Raw genomic sequence first — 24,437 nt, 5'->3', positions numbered from 1 at the left:
GTAGCAATCCTGAGATTACTACCTTTGAGGTCCTACTTTTTAACTTATCTCCTAACTCCCTAAATTCTGATTGTAGGACCTCATCCCGTTTTTTACCTATATCGTTGGTGCCTATATGCACCATGACAACTGGCTGTTCACCCTCCCCCTTCAGTATGTCCTGCAACCGATCTGAGACATCCCTGACCCGTGCACCCGGGAGGCAACATACCATTCGGGAGTCTCGTTTTTGACCACAGAAACATAGAACATAGAACATAGAACAATACAGCGCAGTACAGGCCCTTCGGCCCACGATGTTGCACCGAAACAAGAGCCATCTAATCTACGTCTGTCTACTCCCCTTACGATTGAATCCACTATAGCCCTGCCAGTCTTTTTCCTGCCCTTCTGTGCAGCAGAGCCAGCCACGGTGCCATGAGCCTGGCTACGACTGCCTTCCCCTGGTGAGTCATCTCCCCCAACAGTATCCAAAACGGTATACCCGTTTTGGAGGGAAATGACCGCAGGGGACACCCGCACTGCCTTCCTGCTCTTTCTCTGCCTTTTTGTCACCCATTCCCTGTCTCCCTCACCAACCCTAATCTGCGGTGTGACCAACTCACTGAACGTGCTAGCCACAACCTCCTCAGCATCGTGGATGCTCCAAAGTGAGTCCATCCGCAGCTCCAGAGCCGTCATGCGGTCTAACAGGAGCTGCAGCTGGACACACGTCCCGCACATGAAGGAGTCAGGGGCATCGGCCGCGTCCCTGAACTCCCACTTTGAGCACGAGGAGCATAACGCGGGTGTGGGATCTCCTGGCATTTTTACACTTTACCTTAACTGATTACAAATATAATATCAAATAATGAATAAGCGAAAGGAATAAAGATTTTACTTACCAATCACAATACTTACCAACATACGAAGACTTAAATTTCTCCCAGCTACTGCTAATTGGAGCACTTTCCTTACCAGCCAATCAGGTCACTGCTTTGCTGTGATGTCACTCTTTAATGTTTTTAAAGTTTTTAAAGAGATAAACTTACCTTCCCGACAGACCCCTGGCCACTGCTCCCGCCGCCCTCCTCGCGCTCTTTCACTGTGTCCCCGCCGCTCTCCTCGCGCTTTTTCACTGTGTCCCCGCCGCTCTCCTCACGCTCTTTCACTGAGTCTCTGCTGCTCTCCTCGTACTCTTTCACTGTGGCCCCGCCGCTCTCCTCGCGCTTTTTCACTGTGTCCCCGCTGCTCTCCTCACGCACTTTCACTGTGTCCCCGCCGCTCTCCTCGCGCTCTTTCACTGTGTCCCCGCTGCTCTCCTCACGCACTTTCACTGTGTCCCCGCCGCTCTCCTCGCGCTTTTTCACTGTGTCCCCGCTGCTCTCCTCACGCACTTTCACTGTGTCCCCGCCGCTCTCCTCGCACTCTTTCACTGTGTCCTCGCTGCTCTCCTCACGCACTTTCACTGTGTCCCCGCCGCTCTCCTCGCGCTCTTTCACTGTGTCCCCGCCGCACTCCTCACGCTCTTTCACTGTGCCCCCGCCGCACTCCTCGCGCTCTTTCACTGAGTCACTGCTGCTCTCCTCGTACTCTTTCACTGTGTCCCCGCCGCTCTCCTCGCGCTTTTTCACTGTGTCCCCGCCGCTCTCCTCGCGCTCTTTCACTGTGTCCCCGCCGCTTTCCTCGCGCTCTTTCACTGTGTCCCCGCCGCTCTCCTCACGCTTTCACTGTGTCCCCGCCGCTCTCCTCACGCTCTTTCACTGTGTCCCTGCCGCTCTCCTCGCGCTCTTTCACTGTGTCCCCGCCGCTCTCCTCACGCTTTCACTGTGTCCCCGCCGCTCTCCTCGCGCTCTTTCACTGTGTCCCCGCCGCTCTCCTCACGCTCTTTCACTGTGTCCCTGCCGCTCTCCTCGCGCTCTTTCACTGTGTCCCCGCCGCTCTCCTCACGCTTTCACTGTGTCCCCGCCGCTCTCCTCGCGCTCTTTCACTGTGTCCCCGCCGCTCTCCTCACGCTCTTTCACTATGTCCCCGCCGCTCTCCTCACGCTTTCACTGTGTCCCCGCTGCTCTCCTCACACTCTTTCACTGTGCCCCGTCGCTCTCCGCGCGCTCTTTCACTGTGTCCCCGCCGCTCTCCTCGCGCTCTTTCACTGTGTCCCCGCCGCTCTCCTCACGCTTTCACTGTGTCCTCGCGCTCTTTCACTGTGTCCCCGCCGCTCTCCTCACGCTTTCACTGTGTCCCCGCCGCTCTCCTCGCGCTCTTTCACTGTGACCCGCCGCTCTCCTCGCACTCTTTCACTGTGTCCCCGCCGATCTCCTCACGCTTTCACTGTGTCCCCGCCGCTCTCCTCGCGCTCTTTCACTGTGTCCCCGCCGCTCTCCTCGCGCTCTTTCACTGTGTCCCCGCCGCTCTCCTCCCGCTCTTTTACTGTGTCCCCGCCGCTCTCCTCACGCTATTTCACTGTGTCCGCGCCACTCTCCTCGCACTTTCACTGTGTCCCCGCCGCTCTCCTCGCGCTCTTTCACTGTGTCCCCGCCGCTCTCCTCGCGCTCTTTCACTGTGTCCCCGCCGCTCTCCTCACGCTTTCACTGTGTCCCCGCCGCTGTCCTCGCGCTCTTTCACTGTGTCCCCGCCACTCCTCACGCTCTTATACTGTGTCCCTGCCGCTCTCCTCACGCTTTCACTGTGTCCCCGCCGCTCTCCTCACGCTTTAACTGTGCCCCGCCACTCTCCTCGCGCTCTTTCACTGTGTCCCCGCCGCTCTCCTCGCGCTCTTTTATTCTGTGTCCCCGCCGCCCTCCTCGTGTTCTTTCACTGTGTCCCGCCGCTCTCCTCGCGCTTTCACTGTGTCCCCGCCGCTCTCCTCGCACTCTTTCACTGTGTCCCCACCGCTCTCCTCACGCTCTTTCACTGTGTCCCCACCGCTCTCCTCGCGCTTTCACTGTGTCCCCGCCGCTCTCCTCACGCTCTTTCACTGAGTCTCTGCCGCTCTCCTCGCGCTCTTTCACTGTGTCCCCGCCGCTCTCCTCGCGCTCTTTCACTGAGTCTCTGCCGCTCTCCTCGCGCTCTTTCACTGTGTCCCCGCCGCTCTCCTCACGCTTTCACTGTGTCCCCGCCGCTGTCCTCGCGCTCTTTCACTGTGTCCCCGCCACTCCTCACGCTCTTATACTGTGTTCCTGCCGCTCTCCTCACGCTTTCACTGTGTCCCCGCCGCTCTCCTCACGCTTTAACTGTGCCCCGCCACTCTCCTCGCGCTCTTTCACTGTGTCCCCGCCGCTCTCCTCGCGCTCTTTCACTGTGTCCCCACCGCTCTCCTCACGCTTTCACTGTGTCCCCGCCGCTGTCCTCGCGCTCTTTCACTGTGTCCCCGCCACTCCTCACGCTCTTATACTGTGTCCCTGCTGCTCTCCTCACGCTTTCACTGTGTCCCCGCCGCTCTCCTCACGCTTTAACTGTGCCCCGCCACTCTCCTCGCGCTTTCACTGTGTCCCCGCCGCTCTCCTCGCACTCTTTCACTGTGTCCCCACCGCTCTCCTCACGCTCTTTCACTGTGTCCCCACCGCTCTCCTCGCGCTTTCACTGTGTCCCCGCCGCTCTCCTCACGCTCTTTCACTGAGTCTCTGCCGCTCTCCTCGCGCTCTTTCACTGTGTCCCCGCCGCTCTCCTCGCGCTCTTTCACTGAGTCTCTGCCGCTCTCCTCGCGCTCTTTCACTGTGTCCCCGCCGCTCTCCTCACGCTTTCACTGTGTCCCCGCCGCTGTCCTCGCGCTCTTTCACTGTGTCCCCGCCACTCCTCACGCTCTTATACTGTGTCCCTGCCGCTCTCCTCACGCTTTCACTGTGTCCCCGCCGCTCTCCTCACGCTTTAACTGTGCCCCGCCACTCTCCTCGCGCTCTTTCACTGTGTCCCCGCCGCTCTCCTCGCGCTCTTTTATTCTGTGTCCCCGCCGCCCTCCTCGTGTTCTTTCACTGTGTCCCGCCGCTCTCCTCGCGCTTTCACTGTGTCCCCGCCGCTCTCCTCGCACTCTTTCACTGTGTCCCCACCGCTCTCCTCACGCTCTTTCACTGTGTCCCCACCGCTCTCCTCGCGCTTTCACTGTGTCCCCGCCGCTCTCCTCACGCTCTTTCACTGAGTCTCTGCCGCTCTCCTCGCGCTCTTTCACTGTGTCCCCGCCGCTCTCCTCGCGCTCTTTCACTGAGTCTCTGCCACTCTCCTCGCGCTCTTTCACTGTGTCCCCGCCACTCTCCTCGTGCTCTTTCACTGTGTCCCCGCCGCTCTCAAGCTCTTTCACTGAGTCCCCGCCGCTCTCCTCGCTCTCTTTCAGAGTATCTGCCACTCTCCTCGTGCTCTTTCACTGTGACCCCACCACTCTCCTCGCGCTCTTTCACTGTGTCCCCGCCGCTCTCCTCGCGCTCTTTCACTGAGTCTCTGCCGCTTTCCTCGCAACCTTTAACTGTGTCCCCGCCGCTCTCCTCACGCTCTTTCACTAAGTCTCTGCTGCTCTCCTCGCACTCTTTCACTGTTTCCCCGCCGCTCTCCTCGCGCTTTTTCACTGTGTCCCCGCCGCTCTCCTCGCGCTCTTTCACTGTGTCCCCGCCGCTCTCCTCGCGCTCTTTCACTGTATCCCCGCCGCTCTCCTCGCGCTCTTTCACTGTGTCCCCGCCGCTCTCCTCACGCTCTTTCACTGTGTCCCCGCCGCTCTCCTCGCGCTCTATCACTGTGTCCCCGCCCCTCTCCTCGCGCTCTTTCACTGTGTCCCCGCCGCACTCCTCGCGCTCTTTCACTGTGTCCCCGCCGCTCTCCTCGCGCTCTTTCACTGAGTCCCCGCCGCTCTCCTCGCACTCTTTCACTGTGTCCTCGCCGCTCTCCTCACGCACTTTCACTGTGTCCCCGCCGCTCTCCTCGCGCTCTTTCACTGTGTCCCCGCCGCACTCCTCACGCTCTTTCACTGTGTCCCAGTCGCACTCCTCAGGCTCTTTCACTGTGTCCCCGCCGCTCTCCTCGCGCTCTTTCACTGAGTCGCTGCCGCTCTTCTCGCACTCTTTCACTGTGTCCCTGCCGCTCTCCTCGCGCTTTTTCACTGTGTCCACGCCGCTCTCCTCACGCTCTTTCACTGAGTCTCTGCTGCTCTCCTCGCACTCTTTCACTGTGTCCCCGCCGCTCTCCACGCGCTTTTTCACTGTGTCCCCGCCGCTCTCCTCGCGCTCTTTCACTGTGTCCCCGCCGCTCTCCTCGCGCTCTTTCACTGTGTCCCCGCCGCTCTCCTCACGCGTTCACTGTGTCCCCGCCGCTCTCCTCGCGCTCTTTCACTGTGTCCGCGCCGCTCTCCTCACGCTCTTTCACTGAGTCTCTGCTGCTCTCCTCGCACTCTTTCACTGTGTCCCCGCCGCTCTCCACGCACTTTTTCACTGTGTCCCCGCCGCTCTCCTCGCGCTCTTTCACTGTGTCCCCGCCGCTCTCCTCGCGCTCTTTCACTGTGTCCCCGCCGCTCTCCTCACGCTCTTTCACTGTGTCCCCGCCGCTCTCCTCACGCTTTCACTGTGTCCCCGCCGCTCTCCTCGCGCTCTTTCACTGTGTCCGCGCCGCTCTCCTCACGCTTTCACTGTGTCCCCGCCGCTTCCACTGTGTCCCCGCCGCTCTCCTCACGCTCTTTCACTTTGTCCCTGCTGCTCTCCTCACGCTCTTTCACTGTATCCCCGCCGCACGCCTCGCGCTCTTTCACTGTGCCCCGCCGCTCTCCTCGCGCTCTTTCACTGAGTCCCCGCCGCTCTCCTCGCACTCTTTCACTGTGTCCCCGCCGCTCTCCTCGCGCTCTTTCATGTCAACACCTATACTCAGCTCAAGCCTCCTCTCATTCTCATCAAAATTTACCACTGTAACCATCTATTGTTTTTACCCTCCTATGCGTGTCTAGTTCCCCCTTTAATGCATCTATACCTTATGCTTCAACAACTCCCCTTTGTACAGAATTCCACATTCTGACCACTCTTTGTATGAATGAGTTTCTCCTGAATTCCCTACTGGATTTATTGGTCATTATTTCACAACCCTCTCTTACCTTTACATGGTCCATCTCCAAAACTTCTGATCCCTTCCTTAACCGCTTTGTCTGTCTCCATTTTCGGTGATCGATCGACTACCAATAAAGCTCACTGACTTCCCCAGCTACCTCGACTACAGCTCCGCACAGCCTGCTTCCTGCAAGGACTCCAACCCATTCTCCCAGTTTCTCCGTGTCCAGCACAACAGTTCTGGTGACACCACTTTTGAAAACTGACACTTCGGAGATGTCTGGTTTTTCCCTTAGCTGACGCCCCCCAACCCCCCCCCCCCCCAATGTGGTTTGAAGCACACTCAACTGGGTTCGACCCATTTCCCTCACCTCTGCCCTCACTTCTTCTCCTCCCTCCCAGAACCATTTACTCACTTTCCACCCCACCAGCCTCCACAAAGGATCCTCTGCTATTTCCACCAACTCCAGAATGAACCCACTGCAAAGCACATCTTCCCACTCACTCCGTCAGCATTCTGCAGGAACCACTCCCTCTATGACACCCTGGTCCACACGTCCATCACCCCAACTCCTCATCCCCTTCCCACAGCACCTTCCCTTGCCATCACAGAAGGTGCAACACGTGTCCGTTTACCACCTCCTTCCTCAGCATTTCACTTGCCAATCCTTCGATTTGGTCTGCTGTATTCGCTGCTCCCAATGCGGTCTCCTCTGCATTGTGGCGACTAAACGCAGGCTGGCTGACCCAGTGTGCAGGACACCTTTGTTCAGTCCATAAGCATAACCCCAAACTTCCTGTTACTCACTATTTCAACTCAACATCTTTCTCTGATGCCCAAATGACTATCGCAGTCCTGCTGCGAAGCTCCAGTGAAACCCAATGCAAAGTAGGGGAACGGTATCTTGTCTTCTGATTAGCCCTCAGGAATCAACATTGAGTTCAGCAACTTTAGATTGTGACTTCTATCCTCCATCTTGACCCTTTGACTTTTATGTATCCAAAACACTTCTTCTCCCAATGCGAAACTACACCTATCAGCTGCAATAACCTATACTTAACTTCAGGGCGACCGGCACTGTGCAAATGGATAAGGCCTTTATCTGTATTTCACTTGGGTGGTTCGAAGAAAGTGGCTCTGTCTCTGCTGGGCTCATCCGTCAGGTAGCGATCGTTGGTCTTGAACTTGGCTGGCTGTTCCTGTTGCAATTGGGTGACACAGACCGGATCCAAAAGAGACAGAACACATGGTTGTGTCCATTTTTATCCCTCTGGGATTTCGCGCTCTTTGGGGCGGTCCTTAACCTTGGACCCAATAGTTCGACAGGGCTCTGATCACGGACTTCGATTTCGGCCAATAAACGGGTGTGTGCCTTGGTAGCTGGGCGGGTCCTTAGCGGTCATTGACCCTGGCAGTTGTGCTTTCTGTGTAAAGGGAGTGGTGCCGATCAGTCTGTGGCTGTACCGGTTGCTTGATTGGAGTTCTATTGTCCTGGGAAAATGGGCCATTAAAATGCAAATGAACGGGGGTTTCGATCAGGTCTGGTTACCTGTGTTTTAGATACACATAGGCTCTGTATCTGTCTGAGTCCTGGGTTGGCCATAATTCCCATGGTCCTTTGCAGGTGGCTATTCTAGATGGCTACATTCCGTCCTTTTGATCCTGAACGCGAAGTGTGGTGGATCACACTATTGATCCCTGTTCATCCTTGGTGGACCGGTCACCTTGGTCAAGGCAAGGTTCTACTCTACTCCATCTTATGGTTTGGGACATTTACCTAATATTTCATTAATACATTCATAAATTAATTAATCTCTGGTAGTTACTATAATTTAGGGCACTATCAAACATTTAATTTCTCCGCAAGTTGATCTCTAGCTAACGCTATCTAAGCTACTCTCATGCTGCTGGTGAATATCAAAGAACTTATATTCAGTACAAAATTTAAAACAGCAGCATCACATTTCTACTTAATCCTAATAAAGTGAAAGAGGTGCATAGTTTATTTTTAGCAGCGATTGTTACATGAGATCATTTTGCTGAATTCCAAAGAAGGGGGCTCGGACTGTATATATCGGGGAGCGGGAGGCCTTTGCTCGCCATTTAGTGAGTGTCGGAGTGTCTGAATGACACTGCAGATTATTGCAATGACTAGAAGGGCCTCTACTATGTATGAAAGGGGGTTCCATTTGGCAATGTTTTCGCACCAGGTGGGGGTTTTGATGTCTGTCTTTATGTGTGGTGGCCTGTTGTGTGGTAGTGTTCGGGGCTGGTGTAGTGTTTGTTACAAAAGTGCGTTGCGCGCGCAGTTGCAGAAGTCCAGCGATGATCCAAACGCATGTCAGCAGTCCTTGCTTCATCCAGTGTCTTCTGTTTTCCGGGTGATCCTGGGGGCGCAAGCATAGTATCTGTTATTATCTTTGGTTAATATCTCGTTTTATTAGTCTTTCTCTCCTTACTCCAATTACCCATTATTATTTTCACCATGTGTGATTCTCTCTTTTTTTTTTTGAAGTACCATTTTGGAGAGACAAGAAATGCAAATTTTTAAAGTGCAGAGACTCTCGCAGCTTGTGGTCGATGCGGGGAGTGGTGTAGCCACCTAAAATGGCTGATTCCCTATTAATTTGGCCAAAACCCGATATAAAATGGCTAACCGAAAAGGCTGATGGGAAAAGCAGCCAACAGGACACAAACGGACAGCTGCAGACAGAATAGCGTATTCAGCTCTGGGGAAGTCGGCCCAGATCGATACCTACGACTATTAGCAGCACATCAACACAGACATCTGCAGTTTAATCGGCTATTCCTGGGAACAATTGCAACATATTAGCAATTGAATGCCGGGCCAGACCTCTCGGCGCCTGCAGTGGCCGAAACAAAGACAGGTGAACGACCACCCCCCGATCGAGGAATCGCCCCATTATTGGAGCATATCGAACCCAGTGATTGGGAACAAGTCCAATCATTTGGGACTCAGGGTTAAGGGCCGCCCCGAGAGGCGGGAAGCCCCTGGGCTCTATAAATTGAGGGGCCAAGTTCAGATCTCGCTCTCTCTCTCTCCCTTCTTCTCCTGCTCGCAACCTTCGCAAGAACATCAACCAGAAACTGTAAGTTTGACTCCAGCGATCGCTACCCGATAGAGACTCCTAGCCATCGACCCGTATCAGCCTTTTGAATCCCGCAGGCCAGACCCAATTCGATAAGCCATTCGTTTCCCTGACCTGGTGGGCCATCCCTAAAAGTTAAGTATTGGCCAGTAGTGGTAGGTAGTGATATAGAAAGTAGGATTATTGTGTAAGTATTTATTGCTGTACATAATAAATGACCGTTGATTTCAATCTTACTAAGCGGTGTGCTGTCTTATTAATCATAACTCGAGCTTGAACCACGTGGCGGTATCAGAAAGATACCTGGCGACTCGTGAGCAAAGGTGACATAATCAGAGCTAATAAAACTAAGGCTAATAAGAGCAACAGTGGTCGGACAATTTATTCAAACAGTCTTTTCTTTACTTGCAACCAGTGGTGGTTGAGGCTTATCTTAACCAGCCGAATTTCAGGGCGGCCAGTGTTATAGAGTTTCGTTCCAGAGCTCAGAAGTAGTTTGCATGTAGCAGCGTGTATAGCAGCCAATTGTGTCATATGTGTAAATAGCAGGTGGGAAGCGACCAGGGGGTCACGGGAGGTAAAGGAAAGAAGGGGTGAGCGTACGGAACGTGGCAAAATACATTCTTTATACCACAACCAAAGAGAGAGTAGAGAAGGTGAAACTAAGGCCTGCCAAAGACAATGCAGAGTGTAGAGAACCATTCCAGAGCGTATGAGGTGAAGGGAACATGAGGTGCGTGTGGGCCCCTGCGGGAGAAGAATGGGTGGAATCCCTTGGTAGGGCGGGGGTTAGTGCCGTTACTCCACGACCCACGCTTAACTGACCGGATGAATTGGTCCTCAGGTAGGTCGGGGATCAGTGCCGTTACTCCCTACCTGGGTGACCTGGGAGACCTGAGTGAACAGGAAGAGTTTGTACTCGTGGGGAAACCTGTCATAAAGACTGGGAGAACAGTGATCTGTTTTCCAACAAACGTGTGCCTTCAACTGACATAGGGCATCATACCCTCGAATCAGAAGAGTAATTTTGTGTCAGACGGCATGAATTAAAGCCATGTAGTAGAAAAAAAGGGGAAAGGCGGGCAGGCTCCATCAGAACTTTGGACACCTTAATACTTAGGCACGTGTCTCTTTCTCATCATCAGGACACCACAAGGTTCTGTACCATAGAGTGTTGTAAAAGCATTACCGAAACGAGAGTCAGTATCTGAATCATCACCATCTCCCAGTTGCCAGAATTGTGTCTGCCGTTTCTGTGCCATGGCCGCATGGGCCGTCAGATGGTCTGAATCGTCGTGCCTTGCTAGTCTGCAAGAGTTGTCGCGGTGCCAAAGAGCGGCTTTTTTGTTGTGAGGCATAGGGGCGGTGGGAGTGGAGGGCAAGTTAATGTGATCAGGCGGTGGATGTGGCGGTGGCTGGGGGAGGGCATATAGGGGGTCTAAGATGTCTAAGTCGTGGTTGCGGGGGCTGGGGTGACTGGTGGAAGAGAGATCGCGCCAGTGTTCAGGGATAGTAATCAAATCCGGGAGGCTCTCGCTGTCGTCGGAGTCAAGTGCAAGGACAAAGTCTGTACCTGTGGGCGGAGACAATTTCGGGTCTGTGGACGTCGACAAGCGATAAATGCCAGCATGGCTGGGGGATGGTTGGCGTTGGGGTCGGACTAGGTTGTCGATGGGCGGGGCGTGATCCTCTCCTATTGGCAGAGAGATATGGTGGGAGTGACTACATTGGGATCCGTAGACTTTGATTTGGTTGATGTGGAACCAACCAGTTTTACCGTTGGGGTACGTTATCTTGTACACGGAGGGGCTCACTTTGTCCGAAATGGAGTAGGGTCCTGCAAATTTGGGGGAGAGGAAAGAACTGGGGTTGTAAAGTGAAACCATTACTTGCCGACCGACTGTGTACTCTACGAGGTGGACGCTTTTGTCAAAGCAGGCTTTACTCTGCTTCCTTCTAGCTCCTAGTCGGACAGCTGCAGTGAGTTTTGGCGCTTCAATGTTATCTGTAACCTGTTGGACTGCTTTTTCTTGGGTGAGGGCGGTTACTGTAGGGCTTGCCAGATCGAGGCCTAATAAATATTCAATATCCTTCATGGGTCGTCCGGTCATGAGAGTGTGGGGGGTGAAACCTGTGGAACTGGAAACGGTGTTCCGAATAAACATGAGAGCAAATGGGAGGACTGTGTCCCACGTGGCACTGTTCTGTTGCACCATCTTCCTAATGGTCGCTTTTAATGTTTGATTCATTCTCTCGACAATGCCACTGGATTGGGGGTGATATGCTATATGGAATTTCTGCCTGATCCCAAAAATTGTTAAAACATTTTGCATGACTCTGCTGGTGAAGTGGGAACCTTGGTCTGACTCAATGCGGGGGGAAACCCCAGCGTGTGAATATCTATTGGGTCAAAATCTTAGCGGTAGCCTTTGCTGTGTTTGTCCGTGACGGAAATGCTTCTATCCATTTAGTAAAGGTGTCGATTACAACCAGCACGTACTTGAAAGCATTTTTGCAAGGGGGAAGGGGGCCAATGTAATCAATTTGCACATTTGTCCAAGGGCCATTCACAGGTCGGGTGTGGCGTAATTGTCCTTTCTTTGAGTAATGTTCGGGATTGTTCTGTGCACAGATAAGGCAATTCTCGACATAATGGGTTACGTCGCTTTTTAAATCAGGCCATCAACACAAAGGTCTTAAATGGGCAATGGTATTGTCTATTCCCTGATGTCCGTGTCAGTCATGAAATTGGTAAATGAGCTGGTTTCTGTCCTGGGTGGGGACCACATAAATTCCATTTTTAAAAACTATGCGTCCTGTACAGTCAATGCGTCCTTCCATTTATCATAGGTGCCGTCTAAAACCTATTTGAGGGTGTCGTCTGCTTTTTGGGCTTGAGATAGATCCTCAATATTGGTCTGGGAAACCTGGACTGAGTGTATCGGTTTCGCTTTCGGGTGGCTGCCAGAAGTGACCATAGCATGATCCTGCTTTAGCTAAGGTGTCTGCCTTTACATTACCGGGTGGGGAGGAGTGATGATGGCTTCTTACTTTAATGATACCATATGTGCGATCTGAGGCTGTCTTGAGAATGTGCTTGAACAATGGGGCAGAGGGTAGGGGTTTTCCATCGGCTGAAACAAAACCTCGAGATTCCCACAGGGGCAAGAATTCTGTTAAACTGTTGCACACACACAGGTTGTCCGAGTGTATGTCTGCGGGGGTTGGAAAAGAGTCAGGGTGCTGAATTACATAGGTTGTGGCTGCGTGTTCTGCTGCTTGTGAACCTAGTTGGCTGGGCAATTTTGAAGAGATCTCTTCTAGTGGGCGTCCCTTTGCGTCTCCCATGCAAATTCCACAACCAGAATTTTAACTCCATTTTCGATTGTGGAAGAACCGTCTACATTAATTTTTTAAGTATCCCCTGTGGTTTGGGAATTCTGTGTCTTACTGCCTGCTCAGGGGTGTAGTGACTTTGGGATAAAGGGTCCTGTGTGGTGTTGGGCTGCTATGATCTGGCATTCATGTGGGGTGCCTGCATATTGGAGATTATCGGCCAGAAATGTGTGGGTTTTGGTGTGTTTTACCGTAATGTCCCTGCCTTGTAATAGTAGTGTCCAGCGAGCTGCTCTGATTTGGCCGACTGAACCGTCCCTTAATTTACCGTCTGGTAATAGTTGCGTGGGGGTGTGCTCGGTCAAGATCGTGACTGGGTTGAGGCATGTGATGTACACAAAGTACTGTACTGCTCAAAAGACTGTAAGCAAGTGCCGTTCACAGGCTGACAATCCTGGCTCTACGGGGTCCAATACACTTGAGGCATAGGCTACGGGTCCTAAGTGATCGTGTCGTTCTAGCAGGAGTACTGCTGATAGGGTTCAGTCAGTGGTTGCTACTTCTATGGCATAGGGCAAGTCTGGGTCTGGAACTTGTAAAGCTGGGGCTGTGCCAAGGGAGCGTTTTAAATCATCAATGGCGTCTGTGTGCTGCGGAAGCCATTCCCATGGGGCGTTCTTTTTAAGGAGCTCTGAGAGTGGGGCTGCTTTGGTGGCAAAAACATCTATGTAATTTCTGCAATATCCTACCAAACCTAGGAATGACCGGAGTGCAGTGACATTTTGGGTCAGGGGCAATTTAACGATGGACTCGATCCGTTTTTGCCCAATTTCTCTCTTCCCATGGGTGATGATGGTGCCTAAATAAAGAACCTTTTCCTTTAAAATCTGGGCCTTTTTGGGGTTTACCTTACATCCGATTGATCGCAGTAGGCCCAGTAATTCAGATAAGAGCTGTACGTGTTCCTCTTTTGTGTCCGTTTGCAAGAGCAGATCGTCTACATATTGTACTGGGCATTCGGATCGGGAAAATTTAGAAAGTCCGTTGGCCATTTGTCAGTGGAAAATAGAGGGGGAGTTATGGAATCCTTGTGGGAGGCATGTCCACGTGTACTGCTGCCCTTGAAAAATAAATGTGAATTTATACTGGCAGGCCCTGTCTAACGGGATGGACCAAAAGCCATTGCTGATGTCCAGCACTGTGAAATACTTTGCCTGTACTCCCTGTTTGTGCATGGTCGCGGGACTCATGGCAACAATGAGGGCTGCTAAAGGGGTTATTATGTTCTAGGTAGTCGATCGTTAGTCGCCATGAACTGCCGGGCTTATTTACGGGCCAAATTGGGGCATTATTTATGGAAGCTACGAGTTGAACAACTCCTTAGTCTAGCAAACTGTTAATAACCTTAGAAATCTCACCCTCGGCTTGCGGTGGGAAACCGTATTGCTTTTGCGGCTTTGGATCGGGACCTGAAACCTTTACTGTACCTGGGATCTTCCCACAGTTGTGTTTGTGTTGTGCAAACAAAGCTTTGTATTTTATGAGGTCCTCTCTAATTGTCTGGTCTGCACTAATTGTTTGCGGATTAAACCAATAGTCCCCTACTGAGCAAGTCCTGTTTTCATAATCCCCTACTGTGAATGTAGCAGGAGCCCTAGCTGTTTTAGCCATTCGCCAGACATATTTGTTTCCTGCGTCAAACAAAAGGTTATGGGAGTTCATAAAGTCAATGCATAAAATGTGCTCTGCGGTTTGGGATAAGTCAACTAAAATGACGGGGTGTTTGGTGCTAATAGACCATAGCACATTACAGCGCAGTACAGGCCCTTCGGCCCTCGATGTTGCGCCGATCTGTGAAACCACTCTAAAGCTCATCTACACTATTCCCTTATCGTCCATATGTCTATCCAATGACCATTTGAATACCCTTAGTGTTGTCGAGTCCACTACTGTTGCAGGCAGGGCATTCCACGCCCTTACTACTCTCTGAGTAAAGAACCTACCTCTGACATCTGTCCTATATCTATCTCCCCTCAATTTAAAGCTATGTCCCCTCATGCCAGACATCACCATCCGAGGAAAAAGGCTCTCACTGTCCACCCTATCCAATCCTCTGATCATCTTAAGTCACCTCTTAACCCTCTCTAACGAAAACAGCCTCAAGTCCCTCAGCCTTTCCTCATAAGATCTTCCCTCCATACCAGGCAACATTCTGGTAAATCTCCTCTGCACCCTTTCCAATGCTTCCACATCCTTCCTATAATGCGGCGACCAGAATTGCACACAATACTCCAAGTGCGGCCGCACCAGAGTTTTGTACAGCTGCAACATGACCTCATGACTCCGAAACGCAATCTCTCTACCAATAAAAGCTAACACACCATACGCCTTCTTAACAACCCTCTCAACCTGTGTGGCAACTTTCAGGGATCTATGTACATGGACACCGAGATCTCTCTGCTCAACCACACGGCCAAGAATCTTACCATTAGCCCAGTACTCTGTCTTCCTGTTATTCCTTCCAAAATGAATCACCTCACACTTTCCTGCATTAAATGTTCCCTATCTGAATGGGTACGGGAGCTGTGATATATCCTTGTTGCATGTGGCCTGCAAATCCACTCAGGGTGATGGTGTCTGTGGTGGGCCATTTATCCTGTTGAAACATGGTGGAGGAATTTAAAGTGATGCGGGATCTCCTGTGTCCCAAAGGAAATTGACTGTATGTCCCCGGACTGTGCCTGTAACTACTGGTCTGCCTGATTTGTCCCAGCGTGTGTCACAGACCCAAGTTGGGGAGTCCGAACACCATCAATCTGTGGAGTTAAACGCTCAGTCGACTGAACGGGCGCTAACATTATGCATGGGACTAACATTATTCCTAGGTGCGGGGTTTGGTGGTTGGTATCGTTGATGGTTCGGGGGGTTTGTCGGCAATCACGGGCGTAATGTCCTATGTGGCCACAATTGCGGCAATCTCGTGGTGCCTGTACTCTGGGGTGCTGTCCCTCGTGTCTACCCTTGTTTATCCATGCTGGGTCCTGGCTAGCCCTAACTGGGTGCATGTTTGCTTCTATATCGTCCTGATCTGACTGTCGGAGTAGGGTTTGTTCCTATGCTCTAGAAAGTGGTTTCAGTACCCATACCTCTGTGTGTGTAGTCTGCGGGGTCATAGTTTACACAAGCCTTTTGACCTGCCTCTGTGGCATACGAGACTAAGGTGAGGGACCATTTAGTGGTGTTCTCATTTAGGTGAGCGCGGTTCAAATCCCCAAATACTGCCTTAAAATGTATCCAGAGGCGACCGGCAAAGGCAGTCGGACGTTCTCCCTTCTTTTGCCTGCAGTGATTTAAACCCTCGACTGGATCTCCTTTGTTATACCCGATGGCATCTAATGTGGCTGTTTTCATTTCCTGTAGGTTGCTCCTGCTACATTTTGGGGTTCTGGCAAAGCTGACCTGACGGACTGGCTGAGGCTCATAGCTTTACTTTCTCCCTCTCATCTAGGCCGTACATAACGTTTTGTTGGCGCACGTCCTCAAAGAAGCTGTGCGGGTCTGCGGTGGGCTGGAATGGACTAATTTTTGTGCAAGCTTCTCTTAATTGGGTTATGAATAGTGAGGTGGTGTAAACGAGATCAGGCTCCTCCTGGTCCGATGACTTGCGTTGTGTGGTAACCGGATTCATGGGGGTCGAATTGTGAGTGGGGGTGTGTGCTGCCTGTGCAGTTGGTGCTGCGCGTGCTTTTCTTTTGGGGGCAGGGTCTCGATTTTGATTTCCCGTGTCCTCGACGTATCTTTGGGCGCTTTCATTTAACTCTTGCCAATCGGGAGTATCTTCCTCGTCTAAATCCTGCCCGAAAGTGTACCTGAAGCCATTCTGTACTGAGAGTAGCAACTGTAACGTTTCTATTTTCTGTCGGCATTTAGCATGGTCAATGGTACTCTTCCTTAGTGGAGTTGTGGAGCGCTCTCAAAGATGCTTTTAAATCTGCGCATTTGCTAGTTAGCTGGGCAACCTGTTGTTCTCTTTCCACTCTTACCAGGACTGCACACTGTATATCTTGGTAGGCTTTATCGTACTGGGTCTGGAAGCTACTAAGGTGAACTAGACAAGATTGATGTGCGCGTTTTACATCGGCCATTCCTTTATCCTTAGCTGCTAACTGTTCCCGGAGTTGCTCAATTATCTTCTCGCTTTCGTTACTGTTTCCCTCATTCTTTTCTTCCTTCTCAATTAACTGCCTACGGAGCGTCTTCACGACCTCCTCTTTGCCTCGCAACTGTGCCAAACAGGACACTATTGCCATTGGCATTCTACACTTTTCTTGTGGACCTCGCTTAGGTTCTCCCACCAAGTCTGTCCTATCTTTCCTGGACCTGACTCATCATTAGCGCAAACATTCGACCAAAGGGGCCATCCTTTCCCCTTTAAGTATTTCATACATAGATACATAGAATTTACAGTGCAGAAGGAGGCCATTCGGCCCATCGAGTCTGCACCGGCTCTTGGAAAGAGCACCCTACCCAAGTCCACACCTCCACCCCATCCCCATAACCCAGAAACCCCACCCAGCACTAAGGGCAATTTTGGACACTAAGGGCAATTTAGCATAGCCAATCCACCTAACCTGCACATCTTTGGACTGTGGGAGGAAACCGGAGCACCCGGAGGAAACCCACGCAGACACGGGGAGAACGTGCAAACTCCGCACAGACAGTGACCCAGCGGGGAATCGAACCTGGGACCCTGGAGCTGTGAAGCAATTGTGCTAACCACCATGCTACCGTGCTTTCCTTAACTCTTCCTCCCATATGGGGCATTGCTCTGCTCTGTTGGTTGCTGCGACCTCAGGTTCCTGTGGATTCATCAATCTTTCCATTGCTTTAGTGGCCATTACTTCTCTTATCGCTTTCTCTACTTTTAATTTCGGACAGGGGAATAAGGCGGCGATTTGAACAGCGGGTATGGCTTAAGCTATTTTCCGGCTCACAATCCCTCGATAGTTGAACACAATTCTAATGAGTTTACCTTACTCTTCCTGTTAGGTACGCATGCGGGTTAGTATACACTTCCGAAATTCGGTTATTTGGTCGATATGGTACTTGCACTTGTGGTTCACTCTCTTTCTCGCAATTCGATTCAAAGTTTCTGGGTTCTCTTGGAGTGACAAAGTCACTTCTAATCAAGCACCACCACCAATGTTGCTCTGTTTCGGTCCCAACAGCGTCGCCAATATTGTGGGTATTTCTATTTATCTTAGTGAACCACAAGCCTTCCCTTATATCGATCAAATGACCACACAACCAGTTAGTTAGTTCAAATGATGGTTTATTTACATCCACAAGAGTTATCTCAACATGCAAACACAATATCTACCAAGAGTTAAACTACACCTATCAGCTACAATAACCTATACTTAACTTCAAGGCGACCGACACTGTGTAAATGGATAAGGCCTTTATCTGTATTTCACTTGGCTGGTTCGAAGAAAGTGGCTCTGTCTCTGCTGGGCTCAGCCGTCAGGTAGCGATCGTTGGTCTTGAACTTAGCTGGCTGTTCCTGCTGCAATTGGGCTGGCACAGACCGGATGCAAAAGAGACAGAACACATGGTTGTGTCCTCTTTTATCCCTCTGGGATTTCGCGCACTTTGGGGCGGTCCTTAACCTTGGACCCAATAGTTCGACAGGGCTCTGATCACGGTCTTCGATTTCGGCCAATAAACGGGCGGGTGCCTTGGTGGCTGGGCGAGTCCTTAGCGGTCATTGACCTTGGCTGTTGTGCTTTCTGAGTAAGGGGAGTGGCGCCGATCAGTCTGTGGCTGTACTGGTTGGCCATAATTCCCATGGTCCTGTGCAGGTGGCCATCTTAGAGCACATACTTAACTTTATGCCACCACTGCCACCAACACCAACGCTTTCTTTGTCTTGTAACCTACATACTTTGGTTCCAATCTCCCACCAATCAAAGATCTTCTACTTACCCTCTTATACAGTGCATCACATTTCTCTCTCTCTTTAACTCGAAATGTCATACAGGTGCAAAATATTAACTCTGTTTCCCTCTCCACAGATGCTGCCAGGCTTGCTGAGGTTTTCCAGCATCTTCTATTTTGTTGCAGATATCAGACATTCTGGTCAGTAGAGCATTCCGAGTGATACAGTGCTGAATAATATGTAACCAGAGATTCTTTTGGTCCTCTACCTCACCTGGACTTGCGCCTTCTAAACACTAAGTCACCTCCCCATTCTTTTCACCAAAGTGTATTACCTCACATTTATCCTAGTTGAACTTCATCTGCTACTTGTTTTCTCATTCTGCAAGGTTGTTGATGTCCTCCTGTACTTTGTCTTGCTCAGTATTGACTATCCGCATCTCCTCAAAAACATTTGGTGTCATCCGCAACGTTTGGAATCAAAATCACAATTAAGTCCAAATCATCAATGCAAATGTAGCAATGATTTGTCACAGTGGTTAGCACTGCTGCCTCACAGCTCAAGTGATCCGGGTTCAATTCGGCCTTGGGTGGTGTGGAGTTTGCATGTACTCACCGTCTCTGCGTGGGTTTCCTCCAGGTGGTCCAGTTGCCTCCCACAGTCCAAAGTGTGCAGGCCAGGTGGATTGATCAAGCTAAATTGCCCTTAATGTCCAAAGATGTGTGGGTTAGATGGGGTTTCTGATATTCGATGCATGATTATTTTGGGATACTCAAGATTTTTTTTCCACACAGAAATTCGTTGCAGATTAGTAATCCAGAAACAGTTCGGGTATTAAGTCCTCAGTACCTTGAATGTATTTTTCACAAAATGGAATGTGTCATTATACAAATAAATAAACTATTATGACCGGCAGCTATTTCTTTTCTTGACATGCTTGCGCAACCTAGCACATACTGCAACATCTCCATTACAGCCAGATTTAATATATAAACATATCTTGCTGCATTGCAGAAATATTCTGGCAAACCCTGGCAGGTCTGAGTTTACATAATGGATTTATTTTTAAAAAACTGCCGGGGAAATGTCAATGTTGATAATCATTGTGAAGACAAAAAAATAAAGCACGGAACGTTTAGCAGAGTGAAAGAATAATATCTGATCATCAGGTTACACGAACAGGTATTCTTTTCAAGACTTCCGGTGGCGGCTATGAAGGAGTAAGTTGCACATTTGGTGGCTCCAGCTCTGGTTGGACTTTTGGACCTTTTCTCCCGATTTTTTAACGGACTTGAATTGTAAAATGTTAGTGGCAATTCTCTACTGAATTCCCACTTCGGTGCATGGAGAAAAGGACTAGAAGTGTTCGTAAGGGCAGAAACAAAAAGACAGAGAAGACTTGGGCTGTAGTTGTAACAGGAGACAGCATGGCGGAGGAGTGAACCTCTGGCTTGTCGACCCAGCAGTCTATGGAGCAGCTGATGCAAGTCATTCAGTGAGGGCTTTGCTACGCAGAAACGGGACTGCTTGGACCCGATAAAAGAGTTGATTGAGTGGTTGGAGCTCAGATTGGACACCCGGGATCGGGCGATCCAGTAGGTGGAGAAGGCGCTGGCTGAGGAGGAGGATCATCAGATTGCGGTGGAGCTGGAGGTGGGGATGCTGAGGGACTAGCGGAAGAAGCTTCTGGAGAAGGTGAAGGACCTAGAGAATAGGTCCCGCTGGCAGAACCTAAGAGTTGTCGGGTGCCTGGAGTGGTCCGAAGGAACGGACGCTGGGGCATATGTCGCAGGCATGTTTGAGAAGCTGCTGAGGGATGGGGCATTTGCCCGGCCCTTGGAGGTGGATAGGGCTCACAGAGCACTCGCGAAGAAGCCGCGAATGGGAGACCCCCCCCCCCCGAGGGCAATGGTGGTGAAATTCCACAGGTTCTCGGATAAGTAGCGTATTCTACAGTGGGCCAAGCAGACATGGAGCTGTAAATGGGACAATAGCATCCTGCGAGTTTACCAAGACCTGAGTGTGGAGGTGGCCAGGAGGAGGGCAGGCTTCAACCAGATCAGGTCGATCCTTTTCAAGAAAAAGGTGAAGTTTGGGCTGTTATACCCAGCCCGTCTCTGGGTCACGCATGAGGATCAGCATTTTTACTTTGAGTCGCCTGAGGACGTGTTGGACTTTGCAAGAAAGGGATGGCGAAAGACTGAGAACTTTTGAACTTGGCTGCAATGTTCATGTTTTTGTTTTTTCTGTTTTTGTTTCTCTGTTTTTGTAAAACGTTTCTCGTTTTGAGTTTTATGGAAGGTGTTTCTGGTGCCGTTTGCATTGATTTGGAACCAGCAGTAGAGCTGAGTAAGTTAAGGTTTTCATTTGCACTGTTGGGGGATGGAGGTGTGCTGGTTTTGATCTTGGTGTTTTTCTGTTGGGCAATTGTGTGGGGATTGTTTGATGTTGGAGTTTGTTTGTATGAGCGGGGGAGGGGGGGGGATAGGTGGGAGACTATCTGGCGCCGGGGATGGGGGATACCAAGCTAGCTGGGTGAGCTAGCTCTCGGAAGCGCAGTGGGGGGGGGGGGTTGCATATGTTTGGTTTAGGAAAGGGATTGGGTTGCAGGGTGTTGTTGCTAGGGAAGGGGGGGGGGGGGGGTGAATGCTCTGCTGTCGAGGAAGTGACTTGGGCTGAGGGACAGAGAGGAGGTCGGGTGCTGCCTGGGAGTGGACCGGGGGAGGCGCGGATCACAGGCTGGAAGCGGGCCTAAAAAAGGGGATGGCTGATCGGCGCGGGGGGGTGCAATGATCCCCAACTAGGCTGATCATCTGGAATGTTCGAGTGTTAAATGGGCCGGTCAAAAGGGCACGTGTGTTCGCGCATCTTAGGGGATTTAAGGTGGACGTGGTAATGTTGTAGGAGACGCACCTTAAGGTAACGGACCAGGTTAGACTGAGGAAAGGCTGGGTCAGCCAGGTGTTTCACTCGGGACTAGATTCAAAGACTAGAGGGGTTGCGATCCTGGTCAATAAGCGGGTGGTGTTTGAGGCTGGTAGAATAGTCTCAGGCGTGGGAGGTAGGTACATTAAGGTCAGTGGGAAACTGGAGGGGGTGCAGGTGGTATTAGTAAATGTGAATGCACCAAATTGGGATGATGTGGAGTTTATAAAGAGGATGCTGGGAAAGATACCGGACCTGGACTTGCACAGGTTGGTCATGGGAGGGGACTTCAATACAGTTATGGATCCTGGCTTAGACCGGTCAAGCTCGAAAATGGGCAGTGTGCCTGCACTGGCAAAGGAACTAAGAGGGTTCATGGAGCTGATGGGTGGGGTGGATCCATGGAGGTTTGGGCAGCCGAGGGTGAAGGAGTTCTCCTTCTACTCACACCTGCATAAAGTGTACTCCCGGATTGATTTCTTTATTTTGAGCAGGGCCTTTATGGCTGGGGTAGTGGACATGGGTTATTCGGCGATTACAATATCAAACCATGCACCACACTGGGTTGACCTGCAGGTTAGCAAAGACGTTAACCAGCGCCCGCACTGGAGGCTGTATGTGGGACTTTTGGCAGATGAAGGGTGGCTGAGGAAATGCATTCTGAGCTACCTGCAGGTCAATGACACGGGGGAAACTTCCGCAGCGGTGGTTTGGGAAGCACTGAAGGCAGTGGTGAGGGGGGGAGCTGATCTCGATCTGGGCTCATAAGGAGAAGGTTGACAGGGCAGAGACGGACCGACTGCTAAAGGAGATCGATAGGAGGTATGCGGAGATTCCAGAGGCAGGGCTTCTGAGGGAACGGCAGAGGTTGCAGGCAGAGTTTAGCTTGCTGACCACAGGGAAGGCGGTGGAGCAGCTGAGAAAGGCGAGGGGAGCGATTTATGAACATGGAGAGGCCAGCAGAATGCTTGCACAGCAGCTTAGGAAGAGGGAGGCAGCTAGGGAGATAGGGAAAGTAAAGGACGGTGAGGGGAACCTGGTTGGTGTTTTGATAGGGGTGAATAAGGCGTTTCGGGATTTCTACAGCAGGCTGTACAGGTCGGCACCCCCTATGGGGCCAGAGGGGATGAGGTGCTTCTTGGAGGGGCTGAATTTCCCAACAGTGGACGGGGAGCGGGTAGAAGGGCTGGGGGCCCCAATTGGGCTGGAAGAGATAGTGAAGGGCTTGAAGGCCATGCAGGCGGGTAAGGCCCCCGGTCCGGACGGGTACCCAGTGGAGTTTTATAAAAAGTTCTCGGGGATACTGGGGCCAGTGTTGTTGAGGATGTTCAATGAGGCAAGGGAAAGAGGGGTGCTGTCCCCGACGATGTCACAAGCAACGATTCCCTGATTCTTAAGCGGGACAAGAACCCGGAGCTGTGTGGGTCCCACAAGCCGATCTCCCTGCTGAATGTGGATGCCACGTTGCTGGCCAAAATCTTGTCCTCCAGGATTGAAGATTGTGTTCCGGTCGTTATTGGGGAGGACCAGACGTGGTTTGTTAAGGGTAGGCAGCTGGTTGCCAATGGAAGAAGGCTGCTAAATGGGATCATGATGCCCCCAGAAGGTAGGGAGGTGGAGGTAGTGATCACAAAAGACTTTTGATCGGGTAGAATGGGACTGTCTGTGGGAGGTACTGGGATGGATCGGATTCTGGAGGGGCTTCATTGACTGGGTCAGGTTACTGTATCAGGCTCCTGTGGCAAGTGTACGGCCGAACAGGAGAACTTCAGACTATTTTAAACTACACTGGGGGACGGGACAGGGATGCCCCCTCTCCCCACTATTGTTTGCGCTAGCTATAGAGCCGTTGGCAATTCCTCTGAGAGCTTCAAGGGGCTTGACGGGACTGGTCCGGGGAGGGGGAGGGCAGTGTGGAGCACAGGGTTTCGCTCTATGCAGATGATTTGCTTCTGTACGTTTCGGCCCCAGTAGAGGAGATGGAAGAAATCATGAAGATTTTAGGGGAATTCGGCTGGTTTTCAGGGTATAAGCTAAATGTGGAAAAGAGTGAGATGTTTGTGGTTCAGGCGAGGGGACAGGATGGGCAACTGGGAGAGCTGCCGTTTAGGTCAGTAGGGGGTAGTTTTAGGTACCTGGGTATCAAAGTAGCGCGGGAATGGGACCGGCTGCATAAATTGAATCTGGCCCAGCTAGTGGATCAAATGAAAGGACGATTTTCGGAGATGGGATGCGCTTCTGTTGTCTCTGGCCAGGAGGGTGCAAACGGTGACAATGACAGTCCTCCAGAGATTCCTATTTGTATTTCAATGTCTTCCCATCTTTATTCCGCTGTCCTTTTTTAAGCGGCTCAACAGAGTGATCACGGGCTTCGTCTAGGCGGGCAAGACCCCGCGGGTAAGGAAGGTAATGCTTGAGCGGAGTCGGGGAGAGGGCGGGCTGGTGCTGCGAAAATTTAGCAACTATTACTGGGCGGCGAATATAGCCATGATCAGGAAGTGGGTGGTGGGGGAGGGGTCGGCATGGGTGCATATGGAGGCGGCTTCTTGTAAGGGCACCAGTCTGGGGGCGTTGGTAACTGCACCTCTGCTGCTCCCGCCGGCGAGGTACTCCACCTGCCCCATGGTGGTGGCGGCCTGAGAGTTTGGGGCCAGTGGAGGCGGCATGTGGGAGCATCGGTCTGGGCCCCAATTTGTGATAATCACCGATTTGCCCCGGGGAGGATGGATGGGGGGGGGTTCCGGTTATAGCGGAGATTGAGAGGATGGGATATGTGTTCATAGAGGGGAGCTTTCCAAGTATGAGGGCGGTGGAGGAAAAGGTTGGGCTGGCGAGGGGAAACAAATTAAGGTATCTGCAGGTGCGGGACTTCCTTCGTAAACAGGTGTCAATCTTCCCACTCCTACCACTGAGGGGGATTCAGGACAGGGTAATTTCCAGAGGGTGGGTGGGGGAGGGGAGCGTCTCGGACATCTATAAGGAGCTTATGGGGTCGGAGGAGACGCAGACTGCGGAGCTGAAGCGCAAGTGGGAGGAGGAGCTGGGAGGTGAGATAGAGGATGGTCTCTGGGCAGATGCGTCGAGTATAGTCAACGCGTCCGCAACATGTGCCAGGCTCATCCTGACACAATTTA

Source organism: Scyliorhinus torazame, chromosome 21 (assembly GCF_047496885.1).
Source record: "Scyliorhinus torazame isolate Kashiwa2021f chromosome 21, sScyTor2.1, whole genome shotgun sequence".
In the NCBI taxonomy this organism is placed as follows: Eukaryota; Metazoa; Chordata; class Chondrichthyes; order Carcharhiniformes; family Scyliorhinidae; genus Scyliorhinus; species Scyliorhinus torazame.
Note: the sequence above shows the minus strand (reverse complement) of the source record.